At 39.5% G+C, this 20,506-nt stretch overlaps 1 non-coding gene across 1 annotated transcript; it reads left to right on the top strand.

The window, feature by feature from the left end:
- The first annotated feature begins 7,083 nt into the window (after nt 1-7,083).
- LOC138999923 (U6 spliceosomal RNA) lies at nt 7,084-7,190 on the top strand. Its single transcript, XR_011469477.1, has one exon. It is a non-coding gene; the product is annotated as a U6 spliceosomal RNA (small nuclear RNA).
- The last annotated feature ends 13,316 nt before the right edge of the window (nt 7,191-20,506 follow it).

Here is a 20,506-nt window from a genome sequence, read left to right as displayed (position 1 = left end):
GAAAAAGGTGAAGGGATTAACCACAATATATACAACACATAGACACAGACAACAGTATGGTGATAGCAGATGTGAAGGGGTGGGGGTAGAAAAGGGCAAATGAAGGATAAATGGGGACAGAAAGAGACTTTATTTTGGGCAATGGGCACACGATGGAAGCAGATGATGATGTTTTCTTGAGTTGTGCATTTGGAACCTGTATAGTTTTGTTAACCAATGTCACCTCAATAAACTCAATAAAAAAGAGAGAAGGAAACACATAGAATATGAATCATCATGGGCTAGAATTGTCTAGAGATAGAGTTTGAATTGCTGATGGCCATCAGAGGAGGACCCTTCATGCATACTCAGCACCGTCCTCCAATCCAGAAGAGTTTTTTTTCTGCACGTGAGCTTGGTGAGTCTCAAAGTCAGGGGTCAGGGGAGGGCAGCAGAGAAAACAGCCAGTAGAGAAAACTGGACTCTAAAGAATAAACTCTTCTTCCTATTGTCAGAAGAGTCCCAGTTAACTGGTCAAGTCTGATAAAATGCCTCCACCTGTTCAAACTAGTAGGTCAATGACACTTTAAAAGTAGAGATTATTAGTCTATTGCATAAGAGAAAATTGTGAAGCTGCTTACTAAATCCAATATAAGTGTCACCAACTCCTCTGGCTAGAAGACAATTTAAACACAATTCAGTTTACAACTTAAATTCAGAAAGGCAAATGACTTGCTCATGGTCATATGGCAAGTTTGACCAGATAGCCAAAGTAGAATCAGTTGGGATAGACAAACAATTAGCTTGGCTTTAACTCAAATTTAATTAGTCAAATTGCTTTAGAAATGTAAGTATATATTAAGAAATGCCCATAAGTAAGTGGAAAGAAAATGGAAGGGTTTGGTTTGTATTTATGCTGCTTTTTCATCTCTAAAGGGTTATGTTTATAAAGACTGACTGATTCACAAATTATAAACTTTACAAGTGTTTTCTTTTTCCTCATCAAGTTTTTCTTTGTCTTTAAACATGGGAAAATAACATGACAGAATACAAATTATGAACATCCTACTATTCCCAGACCTCCCCTCCTCTGTCCATCTGGGAGCAGCCAACCTGTCCCCACCCCACCACCAATCAATTCCTAAAGGACGGACTCCTGGAGAGTATGCCAATATAATGAGGGAAGAAATATTGGGGATAGGTAGAGGAGGAAGAAAAAGGGGAGAAAAAAATCTTATAGTGGCTGGGGGTGGAGGAGGAGAAATATGTTTTAAACTATATACATATTTTAGTCTCCTTCAATATCCTCTGACAGAATTCCTAATTATTTTTTGCTCTTAAATTGAGCTTCTTCCAAAGGGTACTTCTGTACAACTAAACCTCCCCTAGAAACCCTTCTCCTGGACCTTTAGGTTTATAAGTGTTATAAACCATGGTTTACTGGATCCAACTTGTACTCATTCACAGGAACAAATCCTGTGCATCTCTTTTCAATTCCATTCAGTAACCTCACACTGGTAGCATGGAATTGCCCATGGTGGCAGTATTTACACCATAGAAATTGAAATACACTAAAAATCAGGGCTGGTTTTTCTCCCCCTGGAGAGCCAGTTTACCAGCATGCCTCTGGATAAAAATACAATGATAAAATAATCCTTCTCCCAATTCCCATGTTCATATTTTGTCTTTTTTTAACCTTGATAATTGTGTTCTCCTTTGGACTCTCTTCATTTAAAATAAATGCTTCTAAAAATATAGCATTGGGAACTGGAAGAAAAGCAACGGAAAGCAAACTTCTCAGTTCTTTCCATTAATAACCCAGTGTCATTTGTTTGAATTAACTCAACGTGTTAGAATGTGTCACTAACATAACCGAAAAGTCACTCTATCAATCCTGACAATCCAATCTTCTTCATTCAAAGAGTAAAACTAGCTTTTGTTCCAAGATCACACCCCATACACTGGAATACCAGCAGCTGTCAATGAAAACCCGTACTAGTGATGTCAAGGCAGAGGGGTTGAGGAAATGTTTATAATTTCACTTAAACCAATCCCACACCAATAAAATAACAATGTGTGATATAGCAGTAGATGAATATCATCACTTTAGCACAGTGGTCAGCAAACTCATTAGTCAACAGAGCCAAATATCAACAGTACAATGACTGAAATTTCTTTTGAGAGCCAAATTTTTTAAACTTAAACTATATAGGTAGGTACATTGTTATTAACTTAATTAGGGTACCCCTAAACTGGCCTTTGCTAAAAACGTCCTCAATCTGAGAGGTCGACCTCAGCGAATGTACCCCCACTTCTTCTAATGCTACTTCTTCAAAATAGACTTGCCCAGGCCAAAAATCGACTTCTGCGCATGGGCCACGAAGTTTCAATCGTACTGTACATGCGTGCCTGCATGTGGTATTTTGTGGAAGAGCCACACTCAAGGGGCCAAAGAGCCGCATGTGGCTTGTGAGCCGCGGTTTGCCGACCACTGCTTTAGCATATAAAAGATAGCATATTTTTAATCTTCTAAACATTTACATTTATTATTAACACTAGTAGCCCAGTGCACAAATTTGTGCATGTTGAAAGGAAATTAATTAGAAGAAATATTTTAATATCGCTATTTACCCTTTCTCTATAATAGAAGTGTCAACTAAATTCATGATTGACAATGACAGATGGAAGCACATGCATGTGATTGGTGCCAGAGAGAGATTTATATGTATCATGCATGCATGAGTCAACTTAGCCTTTTATAAATATAGAATAAACTTGCTTAATTAGACCTGATTTCTGATGTAGCTAAACTTTTTCCAGCCCAGTGAAGCACCCCAACTTCTCTTTTAGGTAATTGTCAGCAACACAGCAGTAAATATCAACATGAAGCAGATTATTATTGTAGATCATGCAGGGAGAACAAAGGGTAAAATATTTAACTGCAGCAATGTTTGACTATATCCTGCACAGTGAGAAAACCTGAAAACCTGAGGTCATTTTCAAGGTCCACCATTTCTTACTTCTTTTCAGTTGGGTCAAGTTTCTAAGCTTTCTAAATCTTCATTTTCCAGCTAATGAAAAGAAAATAGGATTCCACAGAGTCTCCTATCTACCTACTCCAGGACTTCTGTGAGGATCAAATGAGATGAGGCATGGAAAAATTATTCGCAGACATTTGGTTAAAGTGTAAATGTTTCCACCTGGCTATAAAGCAAGTCATGTTCCTGGGCTGAAGAAACTGCAAGGAGGCTAGTCATCACTAGGGAGAGGAAGTCAGGCATTGCTACATGACATCATTACCTGGCACCCACAGCCACCATTTCCAGGCTGGGCTGGGCTGTGGGCTGCATTTTGTACCATGGGGTCTCGCAGCATTGACTGCCATTTGATAGGCTGTCGCTCTGGGGTGGTGGTGGGGCCTATGTCCCACCTGGGGGAAGCTGAGTGTTGCTTTGTGGGTGCCACGGCCACAGTGCCATTTCTTTGTAAATGGCCAGTGCACGTCACTTATGAGTTGAGCATCTGACCCCTGGTGGTCCATGCTTGTCACAGCGACCGGTTGGATGGTCAGACACTTAGCATATTAGCCTTTTATATATATTGATTATAACACTCTCCTATGAGCCTTGACACCTATAAAGTATGTTTTAAAAGATCTTATACCCTTTTTGTCATAAATACCTTTAAAAATAATAAAGCAACAGACCCTCTATCTAGGAAAAATATATACAACAAAAGTCTGTTACATGCAACATAACTTCAGTTAACTCCAGGGTAAGAACCCTGCTTGTAGATAAGGCCCCTGTTCTCAAATGATCTGCAATCTCCTTGGGGAACTTCTTTGAGAACTTCTGTTCTGAAACTCCCTTAGGAATACATAACACTTTTTGTGCATAATCTTATTGTCTTCTTGGGACAGATTTAACTTAAAAAGATAGGCAAAGGTCATTTGGCACAGAAGCTAATAAATAAATAAAGTGGACAATGACTGGAGATTACCTTTTTTGGTAAACAGAAGCAAAGAGTAGAGTAATAGGGCCCTTTTTTCTTTCTGATCCATAAACAGGCTCAGCAGGCAACTCCAAAAGAAGATTTCTGGAAAAGATCTGGGCAATGTAGCACCATCAGAATAAGTGGGCATTTTCCATTCATTCATATAACAAACAGTTACAGGGCAGTTTATACGGGAAATAGCTCACTGGGATGCATAAATTCTCAACTCCACTACTTTTGTTGAAAGAAATCCATCTATTATCACATATTCCATTTCTAATAGTATGTATCACACTTTTAGCATGTAGCAGGTACTATGTTAAGTGCTTTATATACTTTTGTCAAAGCTTCATGTTATATATATTACTGTTATCTTCAATTTATACATGAGAAAATTGAGGCTTAGAGTGGTTAAGTACAGCCTGAAGTTTGACATACGAGTCTTCCTGACTCTATCCTGTGCTCTTAACTACTATCAAGAGGGCTTCCTTCTGTCCACACATGAAAACCATATACTGCCTTCTATCATTAGAGAAAAGCCACTAGAACAGTGGTTCTTAACCTTGGCTGCACATTAGAAACACCTGGGAATCTTTTTAAAATCCTGATTTCTGGGCCCCATCCTCCGGAAATTCTGTTTCTTTGTTACTAATGTTGTGGCCCCACCCCATAACAAAGAAACAGAATTTCCGGAGGATGAGGCCCAGAAATCAGAATTTAAAAAAGATTCCCAGGTGATTCTAATGTGCAGCCAAGGTTGAGAACCACTGAACTGAAGGAAGCAGGAGAGAACTGAAATAGCAGTTTGGAAGAAACAGCTTCCTGTGTGGGCTGAGATGCAGGAGAATTGCATGGAAGAAGTAAACCTTTAGCTCAACAGGATTAAGATAAAGGAAAGGAGCGGTTGCAGGCAGCAGCAATAGCAAGGGCAAGGGCTCTAAGGTAAGAACAGCAAGGGACAGAGAAGGACACAAAGAGACAGAGCAGGACAGGCAGAAGGACAGCAAGGCAGACAGGTAAATGATTGTGAGTGGTGGTAATAGCTAAGAGAGACAGTGCAGTTATTATGAAACAAACAAAACCCAGCCATGTTGCTACCTAAACCTGGGGTAGTGGGGAGGGGGACCAAGAATGGCATCTAGGGCAGAGGTTCTTACCTCAAAGTTCCCAGGGAACATTGAAAAAAATTCCAGGCCCAGGCCCAGACTATAGTCCAGATCAAGGAACCTGGATTTCCAGGAATGGACAGTCCAGGCCTCAGCTTGTTTGGTTCACTTTGTTTTTAGTTCCCCAAGGATGAGAACCACTGGTATAACTTTCATCTACTTCAGTTAAAGTTGATGAAACAGAGGAATTTAAGGATGTGCAACTCAAATTGACAATCTGAGAATGAGGCCAACAAGAGGGACACAGGCAGAAAGGTAGTGAAGATACAAACATGGGCTGGTACCAAGAGACCTGATGGAGCAGGAAAGCCATGACAGAGAGGACCCTATGTGTAAGCAAAAGGTGTTTGGGTTCAGACCAACTCTAGTCACACCAAACTGGTGGAGAACCACATCCAGATACAGAGAGAGGATAGCGACATGATTTTAAAAGTACGGATCTACCACTTGTTAGCCAGGCAAGTTACTCAACCTCTGTGAGCCTCAGTGTTCTCATCTGTAAAATGAGAATGTTAAGCATATCTATCTTCCAGGAATATACAGAACTAGGAATAGGAGAAAGATGACGAGCTGACAGTCCTTGACGAGATGCCAATTCCAAAACAGGTTGAAAACTGAAGCGAAAAGTATCCATTCCTGAGAACGAGGAGATGGCAAGAGAAGAGTAGATCGGTGCCAGGTGGTAGAAGAAAGAGCTCGCTCAATTTTTTGTAGTAATGATGGGGAAAGAGAAGCACGGCATTTTTGGAAAGCGATGTGGAAAAATATATCACAAGCCAGAAAGATGTTTATACTATTTTATCCAGTAATCCCACTCTTGGAATTTATCCTAGAGAAATAAATCAACAGAAGAAAAAGAAGCTGCAGAGTATAAAGATCTATAATATAAAAGAATGGAAATAACCTAAACTGCCAAATATAGGTCAATGGCTAAATAAATTGTTATACAACTACTCAATAGAATACTAACTTTGGGATTCAAGAACCTTGTTTTATTCATCTTTTAATTTTTAAAAGTTTATTCTTATTTATATAAAGAACACTTAAAAACATTTAAAAATACAGAAAAAGCTAAAGTCCCCCTTGGCCACTCTTAGTTTTCTGCCTAAAGGTGGCCACGGTTACACTGTTAACAGTTTGGTGTGGACTCTCCCAGACATTTTTCAATATATTCACACACACACACACACACACACACACGCACACACACACTTATATATGCATATACACACATATATACTTACACATACACATTTTAGAGCTATATATTTTATTTAGGGGGTGTGTTTTAAAAATGCTATCTCCTTGTACTTGCTTTTCTGCAACTTATTAACAAAGTATTTGTTTGCTTGTTTACTTAGCAACAAGCCTTGGAAGTGGTCCGTTCAGTATTGACAGATAGAACACATTCTTTTTGAGTGAATATATCACCGTTTATTTAACTATTCCCAGTATTGCGAGCAGTGACGTGATCTTCAGTTTTCATGGTTATAAATGGTACAGTGAACATTCTTGTTTCTGTCTCCTGAAGCACACAGCAAGTATTTTTTTTTGAGGGCAGATATGGAAGAGTGAAATGGTTGGGTGTAGAAGGTCTGCGAACTTTAAATATAAATAGTCAAATGGCTGACGGCGCTTACACTTGGCCAGCAGGAGAGGGGCGTACCTATTGCCCTAAAGTGGTTATTGTCAAACTTCATATTGTTGCCAATCTGCCAGGTAAAAATAGTAACAACCACTTTAATTTGCATTCCCTCAGGTTTTGTTAGGATAAGCCTCTCTTTGGGCTTGTTATATTTCTTTCTTGGTGTGTTACCTGTTTATCACCTTTGCCAATTTTTCTAAATTGTCATTATTTTTGATATCCCTGAAACATAGCATAGTCATTTGAAGATAAATGCTCAACTGTTTAGTGAATTCAATTATATTATTAAAAGTAATTAAAGTGCTCGCTTTGGCAGCACATATACTAAAATTGGAACGAAACAGAGAAGATTAGCATGGCCCCTGCGCAAGGATGACACACAAATTCATGAAGCCTTTCACACACACACACAAAAAAGTAATTAAAGCCTCCATAGAAATACGTAAAGTATGTATGGCACAGTGTTCGATCAAAAGGAAGAATGTAAATTATGTGCAACAGGAAATGATACCAATGCACTGGAACATAGGCTGGAAGGGAACAACTAAAATAATAACAATAATAAAGCTAGAAATAGTGATTAGCACTTATATAGCACTTAACAGATGCTAAGCACTAATCAAAATGTTTTATGTGTATTAATGCCTTTATTTTTTACAACAGTCCCTATTAGATTTCTTTGAACCTGCTAAATCACAATTTGTACAAGTGGCAAAGCCAAAATTTAATAACCCTGGACAGTCTGATTCCAGAGGCTGCACTCTTGACTACTACATTATACTACTATAGCTTTAAAATAAATTCCTTTATAATTGTTATGCTATTATTTCTCAACAGGAAATACCAGTAGAGAGAGGTCAAGGCCTTTTCAGTCATGGACCTTCACAGGGCATTTGCATCTTAGCAGAGTCATGGCCCTCTATTTTGCAAATTCATAAATTCCATCAAGACAGTACAGCATATCCTTGTGGCCGGGTCCCAGGGAATTTAGCCATGTTAACCAAACTCACAAGAGACTGACAAATTTATAAGTCAGAACAATGTCAATTTTGTTCATTTATACTGAGAGCTTTTGTTGCCAAGAGAAATACAATATTCATGGCAGTCCAAACATGTTCTTTCTGCTGGGAAAGTCTAAACTGAAAACCAAATTAAAGAGCAAAATCATCAGGGAGAGCAGCGTCAAAGCAATGGGAACCGATTGAGCTTGGGAAATAGTATGATCACAGAGTAGTTAGAATGAACCCCAGTCTAAAAACACAGGTGTACGAGAAAACTCACTCTGTTTTAAATTTAATTTCTGTTCTCCATCTCCCTCTCACCAAGCTACTAGGAAACCTAACTTATTTTCCTCTCATCCCAGTGGTTTCTGAACTCCTATGTAAAGCAATGCATGTTAGAATGGGTGGGGAGGGTCACATTTCACACCACGTGGCCATTGATCCTCCATCATCAGGCTGCCTAAGTTGCCAGTGATATATCCTCCGTCCCTTCTAGCAAGCTGTCTGCTGACAATTCTGTGCTTCCCATGAGGTACAGGAGCTTTCACATGCCCTTAGCCCCCACTTGGGGCCAAACCTGCCTTTCATTCTATCAGCCTGTTGCCCAGGTAGCCATTCCTGGGATGTGGGGAATATGTCCTCTTGGTCAGGGATACACTGGCCTTCTTACTCTCCCTCCCTCACCCTCACTTCTAACACCAGGAGAATTGCATTTCCAGCTGAGGGAGCCCCACTGGCTTGGTTCTGGCCAGACAATTTCTGTGCTTTGAATCCACTCCTCTCTGTGGGACGTAGGCTTGTGTACCTAAATCCAGGATGATTATTAGGATCTCTTTGTTCTGGCAGCTGTCTCCCCTGACATAATGAGCACAGAAACAACTGTTAGCTTGGGTTTGGTGTGGAAAGCTGGAAATACTAAAAAGGTAAGTATAGATCTATTCAAGTATAGGTAGGTGGACAGATTGGAATAATATCTCAAAAATATGCTGCCACATAATCTCATTTAGGGATGAGAAGATCCAGGGCTCTCTCTCCCCTGGATAATGTTGGCATACAGTAGCCAACTGTCCTTTTTCTGAGTTCTGTAACAGCTGTACAAAACCTCTGCCTTCCACTGTTACTCCTGACAGACATGCTACATTCACTTTCCATCATATTTTCCTTCTGTTGCTGTCCTGCAGATGTCCCATGGACAGCCGGAGCCATCTGCCTACATAACAATTGGCAACACATAATGAGGTGTCATTTACTCCCAAAGACTCAGTAAAAGGGCAGCTGGAAGAGCACTATTGGAGTCTTGCTGCCCTGAGGACAGGGACTGCTTCATGACACGGGACCCTATGTTTGATTTAATGCTCTGCTGTCACCATTTTTAAATTCTTAATAATTTTTTAACAAAGAGACCCGCACTTTGCCCTGGGCCCCACAGTTATGTAAGTGGTTCTCCCAAAGGGTCAACATCTCAAAGGGGCTTTGCAGGGTCTGCATTTGGAGACCTGTTTCCAGGGGTTCTGAGAGTAAGAAACTGTGAAAAGAACTAGCTTTCAATTGCACTTAAGGATTCAGTTAATGGATAACTTTGGTAGGTTTGGCTAAGAAGTACCTTTTATAGTCATTTTTTTCAGGTTCAAAATCTTGGGCTTTTAAGAGTGATTTTGGTAATTCTAACAGTCCTATTTGTGAGCTTAATGTGCACACTTCATTTACAGCTGTACCCATAGTTTCATTTATGCTATAGCCTCACATATATAAACTGAGTAGAATAATAGAATGTTTTCAAACTGTATACAGTGGGGTCTTGACTTAGGAGTGTCCCGACTAACGAGTTTTTTGATATACGAGCCGTCTCTCGGCCGATTTTTTGCTTTGAGTTGCGAGCTAAAATTCAGGTTATGAGCCAGCTTCAGATACCGCACCGCTAGTTGGCGCAGCGAACATCACAGTGAACGCCACATCAGCCCAGCATCACGTGTCATTGTAATGGTGAAAATTGATTTGACATACGAGTAATTTGAGTTACGAGCTCCGTCACGGAACGAATTAAACTCGTAAGTCAAGGCCCCACTGTATTGGAATTAATTCAAACAGCTGTTTTCAAAATGACCAGTAATTTAATTGGATGGTGTCTTTCTGCAACAAAAAATGCCTGTTAAAGCCTAACTGGACCAATACCATGAGCAGTCCTAAGCTAATTAAGTTGCTGACCCATGCTGACTCATGCATCACTAGGCATTCTTTGACCATCAGCTTACCATTAGCTGTGGCACTGGCCTGAGAAACAAGCATGACATCTACACTTCAGGATCCCTAATAAGGTTCAGAGAGAGAGAGAGAGAGAGTGCTGAGAATTAGTTTTATCAGTCAATTCTGCTCCATTCCTTCCTGGCAGAGTTCATGAAACACTCAAGGAGTTGTGGGTAAATGGTAATTTTATGTCTCCAAAAGTTATAGTTGTTTTTTTAAATATTTGCATTGTTTCCTGTAAAGTGAAAAATAACTTGGGCATGGAGACTCCGAATCAATGTATTATCCCACTGGCTTGGGAGAACAACCACCCTTCAAACTAATCTCTGTATTTAAAGGAATCAACAGATGATTCTGTCTTCAAACAAGGATCTGTGCGACCTTCCAAAGAACTCGGAATGTCTTTCATCACAGGAGGAAAAGTGCTGTGGCCTATTTTTGAGATGATTTATGGTACTTGGAGATGAGCTTTGTGTGACTAGCCTTCGGCCGGCATTCATTGACTTCCCCAGTAAGTAGCATCATGTGTCGAATGTCTCTTGGCACTTAACACATTATATATATGCCAAGTGCATCTATTGGCCATCACACCAGAAAGGCCCTATATTCTCAATAGCACTACCCTTCTTTCCTTATTAATATTACTTAAATCTGCCAATAAGGAAATCAGAGAGTTTTTGTTTTGAATGTTTACTAGTATACAATCTAAAGCAGGGGTCCTCAAACTTTTTAAACAGGGGGCCAGTTCACTGTCCCTCAGACCGTTGGAGGGCCGGACTATAGTTTAAAAAAAAACTATGAACAAATTCCTATGCACACTGCACATATCTTATTTTGAAGTAAAAAAACAAAATGGGAACAAATACAATATTTGTATTTGCATGTGGCCCACGGGCCGTAGTTTGAGGACCCCTGATCTAAAGTAAAGATGTGTTGTGCTCCAGTAAATGGTGTCAATGACAAACTCTGAATTAAGGGCATTACAAAGTAATTAAAAGAATAGTGGGCCCTAGCTAGTTTGATCAGTGGATAGAGCATTGGCCTGTGTACTGAAGGGTCCCAGGTTCAATTCCAGTCAAGGGCACATGCCTGAGTTACAGGCTTGATCCCCAGTAGAGGGGATGCAGGAGGCAGATATTCAATGATTCCCTCTCATCATTGGTGTTCCTCTCTCTCTCCCCCTTCCCCTCCTCTCTGAAATCAATAAAAGTATATTTTTTTAAAAAAAGACTAGTGGGAGCCAAGATCCATAGGTTCAAGGATTATCCCTGCCCTTACCAGCTGTCTATCTGAGGATATAACTTGTCCTCTTTGAGCTCCATCTTTTAAAATAGTCAAGTTGAGGCTAATGTACAAATATACAAATGAAATAATAACAAATTCAGAATAATGGCTTCATGGGGTTGTTTTGAGGTTTAACATAGATTATGTAGGTCAAAAGGTTTTATAAAGGGTGTTCTTGAAAACTAATGTTGATTAAAAATTGAGACACTATGGAAAGATTTTGGGCAGATTTTATTAATTCCCAATCTTGGCTGCATTCCCAATGCCTAAGCTGCATCCAAATCCATTAAATCAGAATCTCTGGGATTGGGATTTAGGCAGTAGCATGCTTGTCTATCTCTCCAGGTGATTCCACTATAACTTGAGGATGACAATAAAACTTGAGGATGACTCAGGGGAAAAGAAAATCATTTTCAGAGTTTGCTTCCTATAGCTTGAGCAAGAAGCTTAACACATGATTTGGTTATTGGTTCCCTCAGGCACCTGGGATGCTGCAATTGCTGAAGAAATATTTGTTGATAACACCCATCCACATGACTATAAAGAGAGCTGAAAACTCTTCACATTAAGTCCACATTACTGCAACTCATTTCTTGTTTAATGAGTTATTCCGGAGGAAGGGCAGTAGTGCCTGTCAAAAAAATTAAAAGGACTTAGCACAAAAGCCGGGTGGCATGTTGACCACAACCACACAGAAACGAGTAATGAAAGGAGGCAGGAGAGAAAGACGAAGCCCTGCTGGGGGCCTCGGCCGGCACATGTGCACTCAGCTTCCCTTGCCTGCATGTGGTGTGCAGCGGGCTGCCTTTGGTTGGTGTCTGGCTGGTGGTGGAGGATGCCAGGAAAGTGTGAAAAGCCTTATAAATGTGTCCTCTGAACATCGCTGACAAGCAACTGGACTGCAGCTCTCCCATCTGCCTCTGGCAGGGCTGCCGTCAGCCTTCCAAGTCCAGGAGAGCAGCTGTGTGATAAATCACTCAGCGGCCCAAGGAAAGTCCAAGTGTTTTCTCATGGTGAAGAGGCGGCTGCCCTCCAGGTGGGGTGTCTGTGGAAAAGGAACGAGTCCTCTTGAGCAGCCTCATGCAGGGAATTAAGTAAAGGCTTAGGAAGGGTCCTCAGAAAACCTAGAGGGTCTGAGATTGTTGCACGAGGCTGGGAATTTTATACATGTGATCACATTTAATGCCTGCAGCGGCTCTGCAAAGTGGGTATTCTATTGCCCTAAGGCTCTGAAAGTGTAAATCACATGTTGACCTGCAGATCACATGTCTAGGAAAGGACAGAGTGGGGGACTTAACCAAGTGGGCTGTCTTCAAATGTGTGTCTTCTCTATGATAAGGACCTAAGTCACCCAAAGCTGGTCAATCAATCGAATTCTTCACTCAAGCAAATCATGTGTACGCACTTCTCTCATCCTTGAGTCATTATGTATATCATTTTCATCTCAAAATGTAAATCAACCTGTATGACTGTGTCATTTCACATAAAGCCTCGCTACTTAGCATGTGTTCCGGGATCCAGAAGCATCACCTGAGAGCTTAGCGGTAATACAGATCATGCCCCACTGCGCTTTAACAAGATCTCAGAGGGATGCATAAAAGTTTACAAAGCACTGGCCTACTTGGAATTCTTTATCTGAAAAGCAACTTAGTTCAGTGATTCTCACATTTGTGTGCATTAGAATTATTTGGTGGGAAGGGGTTAAAAGGCAGAATTCTTAGATCCTTTGCCCAAGCTTGTAATTGGGAGCTACTGAGTGAGACCTGGGCAATATGTGTTCTAACAAGCAGCCCAGCTGATTTAGCTAGAAGTGATCTGAGAACAAGACTGCGATTAACATTAATTCAGGAAGTATGGCATCTGCCTTCATTTCTAGATGATGAGACAGAGGTCAAGGAGGGGAAGGCGATGATAAGGTCATATGGTGCTATGTTACACAACCAAGAGACCTCTGTCCCCGAAACACACTAACCACATCAGGGTCAGGACTGTAGGACTTGGAGACCTTTATTTGTTGTAGTATTTTAGAATTCTGGATCCAAATGCAGTTGACTAACTCCTCACTGTGAAAGGAACATTCTGCAGACAGTGTTAGAGAAAACAGTGGGAATCACTGCATCCACTGAGGTCTTTGGTCTCATAGATCTGGTTACATAGACATACCTACTATGTCTGTCTGTGCTTATGCATACATACATCTCTGGGAGGTACCATTTTCTAGCCAGTAAACTGCAGAGTCAGGGATGGAATCCACCTTCTGGCTTCAGGGATCCCTCTGTTGTACCATTACCACTTTCTGGGGAAAGTTAGGAAATTTTACCTAGAGACTATAAGCAGTTAGTTGACCATAATTTATAAACCCAACAGACCCAGTTAAAATCATGCTTAGATCATAGTTTAATTTTATCATCTAGACCAGGGGTGGGGAACCTTTTCTCTGCCAAGGGCCATTTGGGTATTTATAACATAGTTAAATTTTATCATCTAGACCAGGGGTGGGGAACCTTTTCTCTGCCAAGGGCCATTTGGGTATTTATAACATCATTCACTTAATATAATTCACTTAATATAAACTTATGTTTCTATGGAAAAGCTCATAGATTTATTGAATTTTGAGTCCCACCTATGGTTTCCTTGGCAGGGCCACACTAAATGATTTCTCAGGCCTTGTATAGCTTTAGGTCTGGGCATTCCCCACCCCTGATCTAGACGATGGAAATCCTATATCATCCCGTAGGAAGAAAGGCAAGGGGTAAGGGGTGCTTTTATTTAGAAGTCATACTGGACATATCGGAGTGATCACTTCAAAAAGTATATACTAGTAAATGTCTCATCAATATGTTGTACACCTGGGACTTATATAATATTGTATGTCAACTGTAATTTAAATAATATTTTTCTTTAGGATGTAATAAGACATGGTGGAAAAGCATAATTTTTAGTTAAAATCATGCCTCCTCCATTTATTAGTTGTATGATATTGGGCAAGTTTTTCTAATATCTCTGAGCCTAGTTTTTCTCAGCAGTAAAAAGTCTCATTTTGACACTTTTTAATCGCATAGTCTGACACAATGCTTGGGACCTAGTGAGCATTCAATGCCTCTAAATTATTGTTGAAATAAAGAACATGTTTATCCTGATCAGTATTTTCCCCCAGATAACACGCACAAAAACTTTCTTTATTTCACTCTACTTCATCTCCAAGATTCCCTGACTCAATAAGTAGCCTCACTGTCTATCTATCCAGGTGACAGCAGATTTGGTGTCTAGTTAAGGCCATCTTCCTGGTTCATAGATGGCTGACTTCTTTTTTTTTTTTTTTTATTAAATCTTTATTGTTCAGATTATTACATTTGTTCCTCTTTTTTCCCCCCATAACTCCCCTCCTTCCAGCTCCCACCCCACCCTCCGCCCTCACTCCCCACCCACTGTGTTCATCCATAGGTGCACGATTTTTGTCCAGTCTCTTCCTGCATCTCCCACACCCCTTTTCCCCCCAAGAATAGTCAGTCCATTCCCTTTCTATGTCCCTGATTCTATTATAATCACCAGTTCATTCTGTACATCAGGTTATTTATTCACTTGATTCTTAGATTCCTTTGTTGATAGATGCATATTTGTTGTTCATAGTTTGTATCTTTACCTTTTTCTTCTTCTTCCTCTTCTTAAAGGATACCTTTCAGCATTTCATATAATACTGGTTTGGTGGTGATGAACTCCTTTAGCTTTTCCTTATCTGTGAAGCTCTTTATCTGACCTTCAATTCTGAATGATAGCTTTGCTGGATAAAGTAATCTTGGTTGTAGGTTCTTGCTATTCATCACTTTGAATATTTCTTGCCACTCCCTTCTGGCCTGCAAAGTTTCTGTTGAGAAATCAGCTGACAGTCGTCTGGGTATTCCCTTGTAAGTAACTGAGTTTCTTTCTCTTGCTGCTTTTAAGATTCTCTCTTTGTCTTTTGCTCTTGGTGTGGTCCTCTTTGGATTCCTTTTGTTTGGGGTTCTCTGCGCTTCCTGGACTTGGAAGTCTATTTCTTTCCCCAGGTGGGGGAAGTTTTCTGTCATTATTTCTTCAAATAGGTTTTCAATATCTTGCTCTCTCTCATCTTCTGGTACCCCTATAATTCTGATGTTGGTACGTTTGAAGCTGTCCCAGAGGCTCCTTACACTATCTTTGTTTTTTTGGGTTCTTTTTTCATTTTGCTTTTCCGGTTGGGTGTTTCTCGCTTCTTCGCATTTCAAATCTTTAACTTGATTCTTGCACTCCTCTGGTTTGCTGTTGGGAGTCTGTATAATATTCTTTATTTCAGTCAGTGTATGCTTACTTTCTAGATGGTCCTTTATCACACCATCGAGGGTCTCATTAGATTTCCTGTACATCTCATCAAGTTTATCGACAGACTCTAGAAGCCTCTTGAGAGACCTCAAAAGTGTGGTTCTGAACTCAATATCCTCCCTTGATAGTTTTGTCCTGTTTCTTTGTCTCTGCATTTTTTACGCTTTCTTGGTACACCCCCTTGTGGTCTTTGTGCGCAGTCTTGTTGTAGTTAAGCCTTGATTGTTATAGTTAATACTAGAGGGATTTGACCTCCAGGCCGACTGGCTGTGATAATCAGCTGTGTCTGCAGTGGAAGAACTTTTGTCCTCTAGGGAGGTGCTAATCTAGCCTTTGCCTGAGGCTATCCGGCAAATGCCTCTGTGCAGGGCTTGGGCGGGGCGGGTCCTACGGGATCAACAGGGCGGAGAAGGGAGCAGTTATGGCTGCTCTCAGTCCATCCCCAGGGGCTCTGCCTCTCTGTCCCAGCAACAGCTGCAAACCTTGGAGGGACTGTAGCCAGACAGTCCTGCTTCTCCCGTTTGAGTCTGGGTCCCTAGAGACTCGCCCGGATCTGGAGCTCTGAGTCTGAGGCTCCCTCCGGATTGAAACAGACAACCACACCCTCAGCCACCAGCCCGTGCCACGCACTCCGCACCTTAGTATTTTACTTCAGCACTGTGCCTTCTCTGATTCTCGGTTCCTCCTAGTTGTAGAACTTCCATTCAGCCAGCCTTCCTGTGGTTCTGGATGATGTCCGTTCCGTCTTTTAGTTGTATTTTGAAGTGGTTGTTCGAGGCAGCAAACTCCTGCGTTAACCTATGCCGCCATCTTGGTTTTCTCTCCTGGCTGACTTCTCATTGAATCCACACATGGCAGAGCAGAGAGAAGTGCGTTTAAACCTAACTAATAATAGTCCATGCTTATTTTACTTTCTCCCTATCCTTTTCCACTTAATTGAACCCATGTTCAAGCTGGGTCATTTTTATTTTTGAAAGTGTTGTCAAGTCTGAAGACTAATTCCCATACCTACATCGCAGTCTAATTCTGTTTCTCATTAGACTGATGGGCCGTCAAAGTAGTAACTACAAAGCTGGTCTTACAAAGCTGGTCTTCTCTCGGTCAAGTATCTCCCATTCCGCCACTGTTGAGGTCCCTTTGTAAAGTGTAAATCGTATTATGCTACACAAAAAACCAACCCTCCTTTGTAAGTAGAGGACATTCCTCACCTGGAGTGTCACTATTTCCTTGTGATTGGATTCAGCTTTCATGGGCTGGACTAGAGCACTGCATAGGTGATGCACCTTCAGGGGGTCACCTCTGAAGGCACAGTGTTCACCTGTCCCTCACTAGTGATAATTTTGGTTACTGGTCAAAGTGGTGTCCCAATGAAAATAACTAAACATATAAAAGTTGCAATAATGAAACACAGTACAAAAAATACCCATATATACCTTCAACCCAGAGTCGTCTACTGTTAACATTTTATTGCATTAGCTTCATCATTTGTTTTATGTGCATATATAATTTTTTTCTGAACTATTTGAGGGTAGATTGCATACATCATGAATTTTTACCCTTAAATACTTGAAGTATAGAAATATTCTCTTATGTAACCTCAATACTCTCAGCAATACCAGTAAATTTAAATTTGATATATTTTTAAAATTTATTGTTGACAGTGTTAAAGACATCCCCTGTTTCCCCCCATTGACCCCCTACAACCCCGCTCCTGCCCTCTCCCCAGGTCTTCCCCACATTATTATCTGTCCATGGGCTATGCATATAAATTCATTGGTTAATTTAGAAGGTAATTAGGATTAGATGAGGTCATGAAAGTAGAGCCTCATGAATGGAATCAGTGCCCTTATAAAAATCCTAAGAGAATTTACTTTTCTAGGCTCTGTTATGTGAAAATATGACAAGACAGCCATCTATGAACCAAAAAGATGGCCCTCACCAGACACCAAGTCTACCGTCTCCTTGAACTCAGACTTCTTAGCATCAGAACTGTGAGGAATAAATATTTCTTGTTGGAATACTCAGTTTATGGTATTTTTGTTATAGTAGCATCAAAGGACTAAGACACCTTTAATCTGAAACATTTCCATGGCCTTTGTCTTTTTTTTTTTTTTTTTTTTTTTTGTAAGGACACAGTCTTCTTCCTTTTTTGGTTAGAAGAATGTTCGTCATTTTTTTTATTTTTCTTTATGGTTACATTCAAGTTGTATATTCAACCAAAATACCGCATAGATGATGGTGTCTCCTCCTCAAGGCATCATCACATTGAGCCACACAATGTCCATCTACCTCTATTGATTTTGATTACGCTGTTAAGTTGGTGTTCAGTTCTTCACTATGTAGTTACTACTTTTTACCCTCATAACTAATAACCAATCAGATAGTTTAAGACCATACAAAAGCCCTTCTCTTTATTAAAACTTTCCCCTAGATTTAACAGTTATTGATGAGTCTCGCTTGATGTAATTTTACTATGATGGTTGCAAAATAATTATTTTCTAACTCCTATACTCCCTCCACATTTACAAGTTGGTTATCAGCATTCTATTGTAAGCAAGAGCCTTCCATTTTCACTCATTCATTTATTTATTTATTTACCTATTTCTTATCTGTATGGACTCATAAATTTAATATTTTAATGGTTTGTAATTCATAATTGCACTTACTTTGGTACTAAAATTATCCCAGATGTGGCCAGTTGAAACTCTTTTCATTTAGCACCTGGGTCCTTGTGAAATGACCCATAATTTATTTAAAGTACTTTCTTAATTCCAGGCTGATATTTTGCCTAGTCAGCCGTTTCTTTCAAAGAGCACTGGTTTCTTTTAGTGGATAATGGTTTTAGAGACAAAGATTTGGGTTTTAGGTAGTATCATTGCTACTGGGTTTTCTTTTTTTTTATCCTCACCCAGGATATGTTTATTGATTTGAGAGAGAGGAAAAGAGAGAGAGAGAGAGAGAGAGAGAGAGAGAGAGAGAGAGAGAGAGAGAAATATTGATGTGATGTGAGAGAGAAACATTGATCAATTGCCTTCTATATGTGCCCTGATCTCGGACTGAACCCACAACCTAGTAATGCACCCTGACTGGGAAATGAACCCCCACCTTTTGGTGTATGGAATGACACTCCAATCAACTGAGCCACCCAGCCAGGGCACTACTGGGTTTTCTTTAATTCTTGGTTATATCAACTGATAGAGGTAAGAAACAGTTGTGTGTGTGTGTGTGTGTGTGTGTGTGTGTGTGTGTATACACAAAAATATACATTTACTATACATACAAATGCACACATACTAACATAGATATAGATATACACCTGCATGTTTGCACATGTACATTAAATTATCAGTTCACACTGATACCTCCAATTGAAATTTATGGTCATGAGTTCTTTCTTGCTTTCTCTCATGCCTTATTTGAATGTCCCTTCTTCCATAGTGAGAACCCTGACTTCCATCAACATTAAAATTTCAGAATTGCTTTGCTCATATTTTTTATTGAAAAAAGGTAGAATTTAGAATTTCTTTGCAACTTTTCTTCCTTCAACCCTCATGCTCAATTTTGGCCAAAAAAATATGGCTATATGGTCAAATATTGTGTTCATGATTTACTTACACTTCTCCCTTCCTTCCTTCCTTCCTTCCTTCCTTCCTCTCTCCCTCCTTCCCTCCCTCCCTTCCTTCTTTTTCCCTTATTATAATATGTGGTTACCATATTTATTTGAAATATAATTAGTTTACTTTGTTTCTTTCTACTTTCAGGTTTAGGATTTTCTTTCCTTCTCTTTCTTTTGGTTTAATTTTAATGTTTGCATATGTATAACATTCACATGCTTCACATAGTCAACATTTTTTTTCCTTTTTTCTCACACAAAAAGTAACATATTTATTTGTTCTTTACTTTTTTCACTGAATGTTATCTCCTGGAAATTCCTCCATATCAGTTCATAGCTATCTCCTTATTCTTTTTTACAGCTGTATAATATTCCATTATATGAATGGGCCTTTCAACTAAGCTCCTATGCTAAGATACCTAGGTGTTCTCTATATTTTACAACTATAAAAAATGTTGCATTGAATAAACTTGTGCGTATGTATTTTTGTATTATTGAAAGTATATGTTCAGAGCAAATTCTTAGAATTAGTATTACTGGATTGAAGGGTAAATGCATAATGCGTTTTTATTACATGTTTTGAAATTCCTCTCCATAGGAAAATGTACTGTCTTGTATTCCTCCAGCAATGCGTGAGAGAACCTGTGTCCCCACAGACTTGCAAACAGAGTGAGCTGTCAAGCTTTCGAATTTCTGCCACTCTCATAAGTGAGAGTACCAATGTAATTTTAATTTGCATTTTACTTATTACAAGTGAAATTGACATATTATTACATGTTTAAGAGCCATTTTTATTTCTTCTTTTTGTGAATTATCTACATAGTTTACCCATCCATTTTCTTTAGTATTTTGTGTTTTTTTCCACAATTGTTAATTTTTTTAGTATTATTTGTCTATCATTAGTGATATATATCTTATAATATTTCCTTCCAGTTTATCATTGGTCTTTTTACTTGGCTTATGGTGTTGTTGTGTGTTTTTTATACCTAAGAGGTTTTTATTTTTATATAGTCAAATCTAACAATCTTTTCTTATATTGCATATAGATTTTTAATCATCGTTAGAAAGCCTAAGTTTTATTATTTGATTTTAAAGGCATTGGAAATATTCTAAAAGCTAGCTATACCAAAGATGAAAATAAAATAAGGACTGTGAATGGGAGAAAAGACAAAATACTCATGGGCTCTGAGTAGAGTTGTCAGATAAAACACAGGTTGCCTAGTTACACTTGAATTTTGGATAAATA

Source organism: Myotis yumanensis, unplaced genomic scaffold (genome assembly GCF_028538775.1).
Source record: "Myotis yumanensis isolate MYYU_CA2020_CCGP unplaced genomic scaffold, mMyoYum1.0.hap1 SCAF_1, whole genome shotgun sequence".
Lineage (NCBI taxonomy): Eukaryota > Metazoa > Chordata > Mammalia > Chiroptera > Vespertilionidae > Myotis > Myotis yumanensis.
Note: the sequence above shows the minus strand (reverse complement) of the source record. Positions and strands in the feature narration are given on the sequence as shown.